The 13129-nt window shown below is 47.2% G+C and overlaps 1 long non-coding RNA gene across 1 annotated transcript; it reads left to right on the top strand.

Moving 5' to 3' along the window:
- Positions 1 to 847: 847 nt before the first annotated feature.
- Positions 848 to 12946, top strand: LOC147000114 (uncharacterized). Its single transcript, XR_015046133.1, has 4 exons — positions 848 to 1027; positions 4064 to 4223; positions 12457 to 12592; positions 12716 to 12946. It is a non-coding gene; the product is annotated as an uncharacterized LOC147000114 (long non-coding RNA).
- Positions 12947 to 13129: the final 183 nt, after the last annotated feature.

Genomic DNA, 13129 nt, shown 5'->3' with positions numbered 1-13129 from the left:
ACAGAGCTGCCGCGCTTCTCCGTGGCGCTGGCTCACTCTGTTTTGCCCCTCAGTTGCTTTCACTTCCCTTTCTTTACCCTGGACAGAGTGATCTCCTCTCGGACAGGGCACTAACCCTTCCCGGGCAATGCCAGCATCACGGGGTAACAAAGAGGAAGCCACAGATCCGGACAGAGAAGTCAAAGCCCCTGGAGGTGAAGGGTGGTATGCGGACGTTGCCAGCTACCACACAGACTGCTAGGTCACTTGTCTGAATCCAGTTGTGCCCTCAAGCTTCCCAACTGATTTGACCAATGGACATCTATCTACTCCGCTTACAGGCCTACCAGCACAGACTTCTTCTTGGAATGACTTCTCCCCCAAAGCATCAAGCTTATCATAGGCAGGGTCTGGCCAGACAAACCAGGTCAAGCCAGGAACTTTCTCTTGCCAAGAGGGTAATTTTTTTAAAAAAAAGTCTCATGTAGCCCAGCTGGACTTGAACTCCCTATGTATCCAAGAATGACGTTTAATTTATCAACCTTCTGATTTTATATACTGCTAGGGGTCAAACCCCAGAACTTGGTGCCTGCTAGGCAGGTATTCTATTAACTTAGATGCATCCCTAACTTGGAGAGTAACAAGTTAAACCCATTCACATGGCCAGGAGATCCCCACACTTGCCTGCTAATTCCAAGCCCCACACTGATCTCAGCCATGTCCTTGCATGGGACTTGCTTGGTTGTCGTGGGTCTTTAACAGTAGGTTTCTGTTCCACCCGAACAGAATGCAGAATCCCACGGCAGGCACTGCTCCATGACTTTTGTGAGCCCCAGGTTCTGCACCGGAATCATGGAGAAACCGGGACAAAGCACATGGATGGAGTGGTGTTGGGCTTAGCTCACTCCTTTCCCCTTGTCCTGATGAGCAAGTGACCTGAAGAAGTGATGGAACGTGACCATGTCCCACAGGTGGCGAACATCACCTTACCTTCCTCTGGCCACTCTGCTTTGCAAAGAATTCTTGGGGATTCCACAGAAGCATGGCAGTGAGTGCTTGGCTCTCCCCACCTTAGAAATTCACCTGGAACTTCTCAGGACAAATAGATGCAGGTGGTTTTGTAGTGTAAACATTTTCACACCCTCTGTGGGCACCTACAGCAGAGCTGCTGGGCTCTGCAGATTTTCTCTCTGTGTGAGAACACAGCCAAGTCTGATTGAGGATATATGCAAAAGACGTCTCCCCACAACCCCATGTCTGTGTTTCCCCTGGCAACCACTGATAACCCTCAACTCCCTGCCAGAAAGTCACAGCAGATGTCCCCAACTCCAGGCTTCCTCCTTCTCCACCCTGAGCAACACCAGCCTAGAGCTGCCAAGGCTGAACCTGATGGCCACTCCTCTGGTAGCATCACCCCAGAATCACCCTGAGCCATGACTTCAAATAGCATCGTTCCCACCGTGCCCCAAGCTGACATCCTGACGGAAACTAAGCAGTGACATGTTCAAGTCCATGGTGGACCTCATGGGAACCCTACAGGGGCTCATCCAAAGGTCTGGTAGCCTCAGTGTCTTCCTGTCACATTAACTACTGGAGGTACCATTGATATTTATTGATACCCGTCAAGTAGGAACTAAGTTCACCCTAGATACTTGCAATTTGAGAGCAGTTAGACTTGAAAGGCTTTAGCACATGAAGAGCCTCATGACCTGAGTTCAGAGAACCCATATATTGGGAGAAGAGGAAGAAATGCAGGTTGCCCTCTGACAGAGAGACAGACACAGAGAGATAGACCCAGAGAGTTAGAAACAGAGACAGAGATTGGGTCAGGATGAGAAAGAAAAGAAAAGAGAAGAGAAGAGAAGAGAAGAGAAGAGAAGAGAGAAGAAGAGAAGAAAGAAAAGAGAAGAAAAGAAAAGGAAAGAAAAGAGAAGAAAGGAAAAGAAACATTGAGCATGGCCACATAGCTATCAAGAGCTGGAGTCAAGCACCTCACCCAGGCCTCTGCTCCCAACACATTTGTGTGATGCCACCACAACCTTCATCTGCAGTCACCGGGTAGGCTCTAGCCAAAGGAGGTCATTGAGATTTAAGAGAACTGGTTTCTGAGGCTGTCACCAGCAGCTAAAGGACTCTGCAAATAAACCCTTCCTTTGTAGAATGGGAGGCACTTGGGCTGCTCTGCCTTGATCTACAGTATTCTACAAGGGAGAAGCCATAAAGGCTCTGGCCTGGTTGGGGAACACAGTCTGGGGTGAGGAGACACCAGCAGACAGGGAGAGTAAACAGGAAGCCATGGGCAGGAGAAGGCTCACTGGATCCTGACTGGCTTTTGCTCAGTGATAGCAAATGAGAAGTCACACCACCTGAGGCTCCCCTGGGGGCCTCCTAAGGCTGGGGCAGGAGGCAGATTCTCTGAGTTCTGCTAGTGCCTTGTTCCAGCCCAGCTTGGCCTGGATGACAGTCCTGCCTCAACTAGGGAGGAACCAGAGCGGTGGCCATGAGATAGGAAGTCATGTTCTATTCCATGGTTCTCTGTGGGGGCCCAGTGAGCAGTGTGTTTTCACTGCCCTGTTCTGGCAAGCCAGTGGCTTTCCCTTCCCCCACCTGCTCACGACAGAACAAAGAAACCTGGCTCCTTCCCGCCAGTCCAGCGAGAGTTCCTAATTGGCTTTCCATTAAAGAGAAAACAGACTACTGTTTCCACCTCATTATTTATGAGCCTTTCTGGAAGTACATTTCCATGCACCCTGGGATTGCTCCTGCCCATTTTGCTTGGCCATATTTTATGATCTGTTTTATTTATTCAGGGCCTCTATTGGGTACTCACATCTGAAACCAATTAAAAAACAAGAACTAAGAAAAAAAAAACAAGTAAACACCTGGAGATGTCCAAACCTAGAGTCTTTCTGCAGCCTGCTCTTGGTGCAATGGACGGGACCATGCCAACAGCCCTGGGCCACTGAAAGTGGAGATTGCCCTTCATGCCAATGAAGCCAGCAATTGCCACAAAAAGGGGCAGCCTGCAGAGAGAAAGAACTCTCACTGACAGAGTATCAACAAGTAGCTGAGCAGCCCTGGTTCTCTGGCCCACATGAGGTCTCTCTCATTCTCTTTTGTGCCTTCCTCTCTATCTCTGTCCACATCCCCATCCGCACCTCCACTCCCACTACCATCCCCCATTCCACCCCTACTCCCATCCCCATCTCCATCCCCAACTCCATCTCTATCTCCATCTCTGTCTCTATCATCCCAATCCCCATCTCCACCCCCATCTCTATCTCTATATCATCTATATATCCCACCATAGGAGGTTGAAGGATTGTATGGAAATCCATGCTCGTGGCAATGGCCTATCTTTAACACACATCTGCAACTCATTCTGGAAGGGTAAAAGACCTCAGAGAAGCATCTGTGAAGCTTGGTGGTGCAGCTTCAATGTGGAATGTCCACCCTTAGCACATGTGTTCAGCTACTAATGAGTGTTTTGGGCAGCTGTGGAAACTTCTGGACATGGGGCTTAGCCATCAGTTGTAGGGCCAGAGAGAGGGGCTGTGGTGTTATCGCCAGCTCTGATTCTTCCCTGGGCTTTCTGCTTCCTGGTTAGCTACTAAGATGTAAACAAGCTCTGCTGTCAGCTCCCACTGCCCATGTCAATCAAGGCCAGTCTTCTCACCTTGATGGACTGTTGCTCTCTCCAGCTGTGGGCCAAAATAAACCCTTCCCATCTTAGGAGGGAAATGTTTGGTCACAGGGACAAGCAGAGCAACTAATGTGCCCGACTGTCCCAGAGACAGGTCACACTCATACTTAGCATGCTATGGATCTCCTCAGAGGAGGCTGCAAGCACTTCCCACGTCTTTCTCAAATTTGTTTTGGAGTTTGTGTCCCTGCACAAACCACCTGTAGGCACTTTTCATATAAAATGCAAATGAGCCCCCTCCCCTTCCACCAGCTCTCCCCCTCCAACATCAATCCCAGCTGGGCTAGAAGCTCCTCCCATCTCGCAATCCTCAATCCCTAGAGTTAGGATTCGAGGAGAGAGCCTCTGCCCTGAATACAAATGCCCTCTTTTTCCTTCTAGATGAGGCCGTGCATGTGGACGTCATCAGAGGACAGAGCAAGGGGCAAGTAGACATCTTAGTGTTATAAAATGCTGTGTTCCTTGGGCCAGAGAGACGGCTCAGTGAGTGAAGGCACTTGCAGTTAAGCCCGTCTACCTGAGTTCAATCCCCAGGACCCAGGTAGGACACCGTATCAGTGACCTCTTCCTCTCTGATATTTGCAATGCTTGTTGGAATCATGTTTCACCTTTAGATATATGATGAGGGAGACAGCATCTCTGAACTCTTAGGGTTAAAGTTGCTTACAGATCATTCATCTCAACACCTACTTAGTCATTGATGTACATTCTGTGTATTAGTCAGGGCTCTAGAGAGAAATAGAACCAATAGGGTATGTATACAATCATATGTATGCATATACAGTTGTGTATTGTGTGTGCGTGTGTGCACAGCCATGTGTGTGGATGATCATGTGTGTATATACAGTCATGTATATGTGTGTATGTGTGTGTATACAGCCATGTGTGTGGATAATCGTGTGTGTATATATAGTCATGTATATGTGAGTGTGTATATGTGTATACAGCCATGAGTATGAACAATCATGAGTGTGTGAACAGTTGTGTGTATATAGTCAGGTGTGCGTATGTAAAACCAAGTGTGTATACAGTTGTGTGTGTACAGTTGTGTTTGTGTATGTATGTGTATAATTGTATATGTGTATGTATACATGCACAGTTGTATGTGTGTACAGTTGTCATATGTGGGGGGGGCAGTTGTGTGTATACAGTCAAGTGTATGTGTGTGTGTATAATTGTGTGCGTGTACAGTCATATGTGGAGGGCAGTCATGTGTGTGTGCAGATGTGTATGTGTATATATACAGTTGTGTGTGTATGTATAGACAGTCATGTGTGGGTGTGGACAGTCGTGTATCATAGCGGCAATGCTATTTCTGAAAAATGCCATGTTAGGTGATTTCAGGCTTATGTAAACACCAGAGCTACTAAACAAGCTAAGATGTGATGGTGTCACTAAGCAATCTAACTTTCTATGTTGTCTCTACAGTCCAGTATTGACCAAAAATACCACAGATGTGTCATATATCACACTACGTATATAGATATTGACTATTGGGGATTGGTTCATGGTTGTGGAAGTCTTATGATCTGACATCTGTAAGCTGGAGAGTCAGGGACATCCAAATCCAAGGGCCTGAGACCAGGGGTGAGGATGGTATGAGGCCTCGTCTGAACCCAAAGGCCCAGTGACCAACAGCAATGATGTTCTCAAAGGCCCAGTGACCAACAGCAGTGATGCTCTTTTTATTTCCTTCCTTAAAAAAAAAAGTTTCTGTGTGTGCACACATGCCTGTGTATGTGTGTAAGTGTGTGCACACGTGTGATTTATGGATGCAGATCCTCATTTACCACAGGGCGTACACAGAAGTCAGAGGACAACCTGGGATCCTTGGTGTCAGTCCTCACCCTCCACCTTGAACCAAGGTCTGTTGTTGTTTGCCATCGCACACCAGTCCGACCCTTAAGACTTCACAGCAGAAACCCTGTAATTACAGGTGTTGCTTATGTTGTAGAAATAGAAACCCAAACCCTGGACCTCAACATTGTGTGGCCAGCGCTTTACCCACTGAGCCACCACCTTAGCTCAACAGCAAGGACTGTTTTAGAGCAGAAGATAAAACATGGATGCTCCAGCTCAGAGAAGGTAGTCTGCCCTTCTTCCTGGCCTCCTTAGGCTGCCAGTATACTGGTGTCCACCCATATTGCTGAGGGCCATCCTCTTCACTCAGCCTCCCAATTCAGATGCTGATCCCGTCATCACAGGCATGCCTGGAAATGTTTTATCAGCTCCCTGACAGTCCCTTAACCCAGGCAAATGGACACATTAAGTTAACACAACATCACAACCTGGTCCTTCATGCATTTGTCCATTGATTCAACTGGCAACGTGTGGCAGGCACTGGCCACACATTTGCTGTGAGACAAAGTCTACTTGACCAGTGCTTCATCCCGTGCATCCAGAGAGAGAGAACGCATCTCGCTCTGCTTCACTCCCTGCTGTGACTGTAATAGCTGTGAAAGCCAAAGCTGCCTTGAGACAGGAAGGACACAAGAAGCAGGCACAATTCTTCCCATCCATAAATCGTCACTTCTGGTCCATTTCTCCATCTTGTCAGGCTTTAGCAAGTGTGACAGTTGCTTTCTTTGTTTATTAGTGAGTTAGTTGATTGGTTTAATAGGATTGTTTTTATAAATCTTATGAGTGTATGCATATGAGTGTTTTGTCTGTGTGTATATATGTGTACCTTGTTGGTACAACACCCTCAGAGGCCAGAAGAAGGCATTGGATCCCCTGGGACTGAACTTGGAGACAGTTGGGAGCCACCACCTGGGTGCTGGGAACCAAACTTGAGTCCTCCTGAAAACCAGCCACTGAGGTGTTTCTCCACCCGCTGGTGGTTTGTTTTAACTGTCAACATGACACAGCATAGAATCACCAGGGAAGGGAGGGATCGTCTAGATCAAGGTGGCCTATGGACATGTCTTTAAGGTGTTGTCTTAACTGTTTTAATCGATTCCAAGACTTAGCCTGCAAGTGGATGGTACCACTCCTAGGGTTGGGGACCTGGACTGTATGGGAATAGACAGAGCTAACTGATATGTGTCTATTTCTATTTATTTATTTCTTCATTCATTCATGCATGCTTGCATTTATCTCTCTCCTCTTGACTGTGGATGAGACCAGCAACTCTAAGTCCTTGTCTTGACTTCCCAAGACTGTAACCTAGAATCATAAACCAAATAAAATCTTTTCTTCCCTAAATTGCTTTTTTTGGCCCGGAGTGGTGTTTCAACACAGCCACGGAGACAAAGCTGGCGCTGTTCGTTTTTTACTTTGTCTCAAAGTTTTGACATAGAGTCTCACTGTGGGAGCCCAGAGTGGCTTTGAACTCTCCAATTTCCTGCCTGCCATTGCCTCCCAGTACTAAGATAGCCAACATGCACTGCCATTCCCAGCTTAAATGCCAAATATTATTTTATTTTTATTTATTATTTTGAGACAGAGTTACTTCAGGTTGGCCTTGAACTCACTGTGTAGCTGAGACTCCAGATCTTCTTCTTTCCTCTGCTTCCTCTCCCTGCCCCCTGGCATTACAGATGTGCTCCACCATGCCTACTTTCTGTGGTATTGAGGAGTGAGTCCAGGCCTTCCTGCATGCCAGGCAAGCAGTCTCCCAACTGAGCTACTTTCCAGCCCTCGGGTTTCACGTAGTAAAGGTGATATACAAGAAGGCTGTTAGTTCACACATGACATGCTGGCCACTCCGCTGATTAGTTTTAATTTAGTGGCTCCTAAGGGCTGAGATGTCTTAGTCATAAAGTTGAATTATTGAAAATGCATTTTTCAAAACTCACAGCTTTGCCATATAAGGAACACATGAATCCTCCAAGGTTTCTAGCATTTCCCTCCGTTGTGGGAATTCATAGCACAACTATTTGATGGCCGAGCTTCTCAGCCTGGAGTTTCTCCGGAGTTAGGAAGTTCAGTCTGGAAACAGAGAGGAAGGAAGACTGTGACCCAGGACAAGAAAGACTCGAATAAAGCCAAGGGAGGCACATGATACTTCAAGGTCTTCGTGACTGCACTGCACTATAAAGCAGACTCTCATGGTGACAAAGCCCAGGGGACAGGTGACACTCCTGCGGTTCGTTTCCTGCACGCACACAAGAAGGAAACCCTAAAATTCAGGTGGAGGCTACCAAATAAAAACTCAAGATGGAATTCCCCCACCCCCCAATTCACAGAATCTGTAGACTGTGGCAGAGGTCCTGATTGAGAACAGCTGTTTGAGGCGACTGAGACCAAGAGCAGAAAAGTCTGACAATGGCACTGACCTGGGGAACCCCAAGTGCAGGGCCACCAAACACCCTCAGGCCCCGGAGACACCTGGCCAACTGTGCACTTCCTTTCCTGACATTTGAACTAGGGTGGTACACCCTTTACCCAGCTTCCTGCAGGGCCTCCCATCCAGTCCTGCCCCCCCCCCCCAACTCTCAGATAAGCCTAATGTGAGCAAAGCTTCTATTAGAGTTGAGGAAAGGGCTGGACTGCATATTTGGGCCAACACAGGTTTGTTGTTGTTTGTTTGTTTGTTTGATTTTGGGATGGTGGGCATTAGGCATGTGTACATATGTGTGCACAGCTTGCATGCATGAGAAGGCCAGAGATCAACACTGGGACTAAGCCTGGGTTTGTCTGTGTGTTTTCTATTGGCTGGCCAGCAAGCCCTGTCTCCCCATTCTTCATCCTTGCCCTTAGCACTAGGATCACCATTGGGCATTGTTGGGCCTAGCTTCCAGTGGGTACTGGAAATTCAAACGCAGGTCTTCATGCTTGCACAGCAAGAACTTTAGCCACCAAGTTATCTCCTCAGATCTCTCAGGAGAGATTGAAATCCATCTCTCTAGTGAATCAATTTAGCTAAAGCAGGAATCTGAAGCAGAGGGAGGTAGGGTTATGTGGACAATCTCAGACCCTCCAGTCTGGGCTTTGGCTATTCACAGGGCACGGAGCATCAGATTGAGATAATGTCATGCAGATCCCAGAGTCTTGGGGACCCCATAGACATTAGGTGGTGTCTGGAAAGGACAGAGGGTCATTTGCATAGAAGGACTACTTGTTTAGCAGACTGAGGTTTGGGAAGCTGTGGGCCAGGCTGCCCTGAGAACTTCTTGCCCCAGTCACTCACTCAGGCATCCAAAAAAAGGGCAAGGCCTTGCTGAGTGGGGTATCTCATCATCATAGCTAAGGATCTGCCCCTTTCAAAAATCCCACAGAAATACCAGTTCCTGGCATTTGCCAACACGGGCAGTAGCTGCCGAAGAGGCTTTAATGAGGAGCTGACAAATGAATCCCCTTTGCCCTGCCCTGCCTGCAGCAAGTCCGTTGCCTCCCCACGCTGGCTTCCCCTGCCGCTCTTAAGTTTGCCTCCTGATCTCAGTCTCAATGCCTTTCCCCATTCTTCTGAATGTTAAAGTCACGACCTTTGCGGTTTATGGGCCACTAGAGACTGAACTAAATGTGTTAGCTCAGAGTCCAAACAAGTAATAGCCGGCCAATTAAATTAATAATCCATATTGTTACAATGTTTAACCACGGCTGTTTCCTCAGCGGTCTGTTTAAATCACAGCCAAGACCTGACCTATTAAAATGAATAACTGGAATTATGAGAAACTATTTAATAAACACAGCTAGGAACACCACACAATTGGGCATGAAATATTTATTACCACTTGAATCAGAGAACTGTTTGGGATTTTTAGGTGATATTAATGAATCTGTTTTAATTTCTGACTCACAAGGTGGGAGGTGGGATTGGGACTGAGGGCCTTTTATAGATTCTTGGAAAAATCAGTTCATACTGTATTATCTTGTGTGGAGGGGTGTTTATGTGTAGGCATCCTCCAGTCACTGCAAAGGGAGGATCTTTGACTGGATGGTTGGGTGGATGGACAGATGGATACATGCATGAATGAATGGATGGGTGTATGCTGGATGCTGGATTGATGGATGGATGGATGGGTGGATGGATGGAGATAGATGGTTAAGAGATAGGTGGATGGATGGATGATGGGTTGAATGGATGGATGGATGGGTAGATGGATGATGGGTTGAATGGATGGATGGATGGGTGGATGGGTGGGTGGGTGGATGGGTGGATAGATTATGGATGAATGGATGATGGGTAGATGGATGGATGGTAGATAGATGATGTGTAGGTGGGTAGATGGATGAATAGATAGATGGTTAACAGATGGGTGGATGGATGGGTGGGTGGGTAGGTGTATGGGTGGATAGAAGATGGGTAGATGGATGGGTAGATGGGTGTATGGATGTATGGATGATGGATGGTAGATGGATGATGGGTAGGTGGATGGATGGATGGATGATGGGTGGATGGATAGATGGATAGATGAATGGATGGATGAATAGGTGGATGGATGAATGATAGGTAGATGGATGGATGGGTGGATAGATGATGGGTGGATGGATAGATGGGTGGATGAATGGATGGATGGATGGATGGATGGATGATGGGTAGATGGTAGATGGATAGATGAATGGATGGATGAATAGGTGGATGGGTAGGTGGATGGATGGGTAGATAGATAGTGAACAGATAGATGGATGGTTAGATGGATAGATGGGTGCATGATGCATAATGCATAATGGATGGATGGGTGATGAATAGATGAGCAGATGAATGGATGGACCAATGATAAGTTGACATTGCAGTGACTAGACTTCAATGATATAGAATTTATGGTAGACTTTGCACAATGTCTGACACAAAGTCCTCAGTAAAAAGTCACAACCAGGAGACCAGACCTGATTAATGTATTATAACGTCAGTTCTTACATTCATCGTCTATCTGGGAGTGCCGAGCTGCTCCAGAACTCTCTTACACTCTATCTAGACCATTTCTTTCTGGGCACTCTTAGGAGCCTGTCTTAGGGTTTCATTGCTGTGAAGGGACAACATGACCAAGGCAACTCTTATAAAGGGAAACAATTAGTTGAGGCTGGCTTACAGTTTCAGAGGTTTAGCCCATTATCATCATGATGGGAAGCATGGCAGCATCCAGTCAAACATGATTCTGGAAGAGCTGAGAGTTCTACATTTTGATCCAAAGACAGCTCACAGGAGACTCCCATCCATACTGGGCAGGTCCTGACTATAGGACTTCAAAGCCTACCTAAACAATAACACACATCCTTCAACAAGGCTACCTCCTAATAGTGGCACTTCCCATGGGCTAAGCATATTCAAACCACCACAGAGCCATCTAGAAACACAGTTTTTAGCCTTAGCAGAAGGAACTACATCTTCCCCTATTTTCCTTAAGCTCAGTGAGTCTTACCTCTGTGTTTGCCTCTTGTTCTCCCCAGCATGACTGTGTTTCATGAGGCCTTTTCTCCTTTGCCCAGAACATATCAGCTTTTAGGTTTTGATAATGGGTTTAGGAACTGTGGTTTCTGCAATGATAGTCCTCGGGCAGTCGGTAAGTATGGTGGTTATTAGGGATCGATGGACATGATAACTGGGCCTTCTCTAGGAGAGAGTCCCAGTGAGAAAGAGGCATCTCAGTCCTGTACCTACTTCTAGAGGAAGAGGGAAGCTGGCAGGTGCAGCCGGGTGCTGAGAGCCCAGCTGGTACTGTGGGGGGCACGAGCATTGCTTCACATATGCTTTCTCTCTGGCACCACCTCATTGCATGTGCCCTACCCAAGGCACTGCTGGATTACTTCTGGGCTTTGTGTCTCCTGGGGGGGGGGGGGGAGGGGCAGGGCTCAATGCTGCGAGTACATAATGCCCTCTATCAGTGTATTAGTGGGCTGCAGAAAAAAAGAAATAAGAGTAAGCTGGCTGTGGTGGCATATACCTGTAATCTCAGCACTCAGAGGGCTGAGGCAGTAAGGTTTGAGTTGGGGGATAGCCTGGGCTACGTAGCACATTTCAGGTTAGGCTGGGCTGGATCAGTAGTTCCTATCTCAAAAGAAAAGAAAAAGAAGAGAGGAAGGGAAGGGAAGGGAAGGGAAGGGAAGGGAAGGGAAGGGAAGGGAAGGGAAGGGAAGGGAAGGGAAGGGAAGAAGGGGGGAAGGGAAGGGAAGGGAAGGGAAGGGAAGGGAAGGGGGGAAGGGAAGGGAAGGGAAGGGAAGGGAAGGGAAGGGAAGGGAAGGGAAGGGAAGGGAAGGGAAGGGAAGGGAAGGGAAGGGAAGGGAAGGGAAGGAAGGGGGAAAGGGAAGGGGGGAAGGGAAGGGAAGGGAAGGGGGAAAGGGAAGGGAAGAAGGGAAGGGAAGGGAAGAAGGGAAGGGAAGGGAAGAAGGGAAGGGAAGGGAAAAAGGGAAGGGAAAGGGAAAGGGAAAGGGAAAGGGAAAGGGAAGAAGGGAAGAAGGGAAGGGAAGGGAAAGTGAAGGGAAGGGCCTACATTAGAGGTCAAGACTCTTGTCCACTGCTTTGGCTCTGCCACTTGTATATAAGGGACATTCTGGCAACGACAGCTGGGCCTTTAACACATTGCTGAGAGATTGTTTGCTGATTTTTATACCTGTTCTATTTGTCTTTAGAAAGACAGTCAATAAACTGAATCAATCTCTCTCTCTCTCTCTCTCTCTCTCTCTCTCTCTCTCTCTCTCTCTCTCGTTTTGTTTTTCAAGACAGGGTTTCTCTGCATAGCCATGGCTGTCCTGGAACTCACTTTGTAGACCAGGCTGACCTTGAACTCAGAAACCTGCCTGCCTCTGCCTCCCAAGTGCTGGGATCAAAGGTGTGCGCCACCACGCCCGGCCTGAATACTCTCTTCTTAGCCTATCTGAATTTGTCTTCAAAGGCAAGGAGACAACTGAGTGGCTGGTGAGAACGTCTGTGTTCCTGTCCTCAAGATTCCAAAAGCCAGTGTGACTCCTTAGGTAGGAGACCAAGCCATGATGAGCAGGAACCACATGCATGTGGACTGGGAGGCCCAGGTCAGTGGGTCATCCTGGGATCTACTCTCGCCAGCAGCCAACTGTCTACAGTGGGATTCTCCACTCTGGGCTCTGGTTTCACCTGCATTTGGGGATGATGAACCCTGCCTTACTCTCTTCCAGAAATAGAGAAAGAAGCGAACAATCACTGGTGTTTTAAGGCACGTGCTAAGCAAATGCGATTGATCAGATTAGCAACCAGATTGCTACCTGAGAATGTTGGGCCACCTCAGTTAACTCCTCCTGGAAACAGAAATGATAATTTAGTCACATAACATGTCAATGCTTGGACTTGCTGTTTTGTGTCTAATGAAAGCTGAGAACTCATCAACTCTACAAAGGTCAACTTTTATACCATGGTCGTTTTCTAAACAGTCTATCAACAAAGAATATACCTAAATAAAGATATATCTGTATCGTGAAATAGTGGTATGCATTGATGTTAAGCGTGTATTCTAGACTGTAAAGTAAAAAATCAAAGTGCTAGTGAAAAAGTGGTTCTACTCTATATTTGTTATAATTTTATTTGAAAACACA

Source organism: Mus caroli, unplaced genomic scaffold (genome assembly GCF_978045245.1).
Source record: "Mus caroli unplaced genomic scaffold, Mus_caroli_1 scaffold_20, whole genome shotgun sequence".
NCBI classification, from domain to species: domain Eukaryota; kingdom Metazoa; phylum Chordata; class Mammalia; order Rodentia; family Muridae; genus Mus; species Mus caroli.
This window is presented reverse-complemented; position numbering and strand designations above follow the sequence as displayed.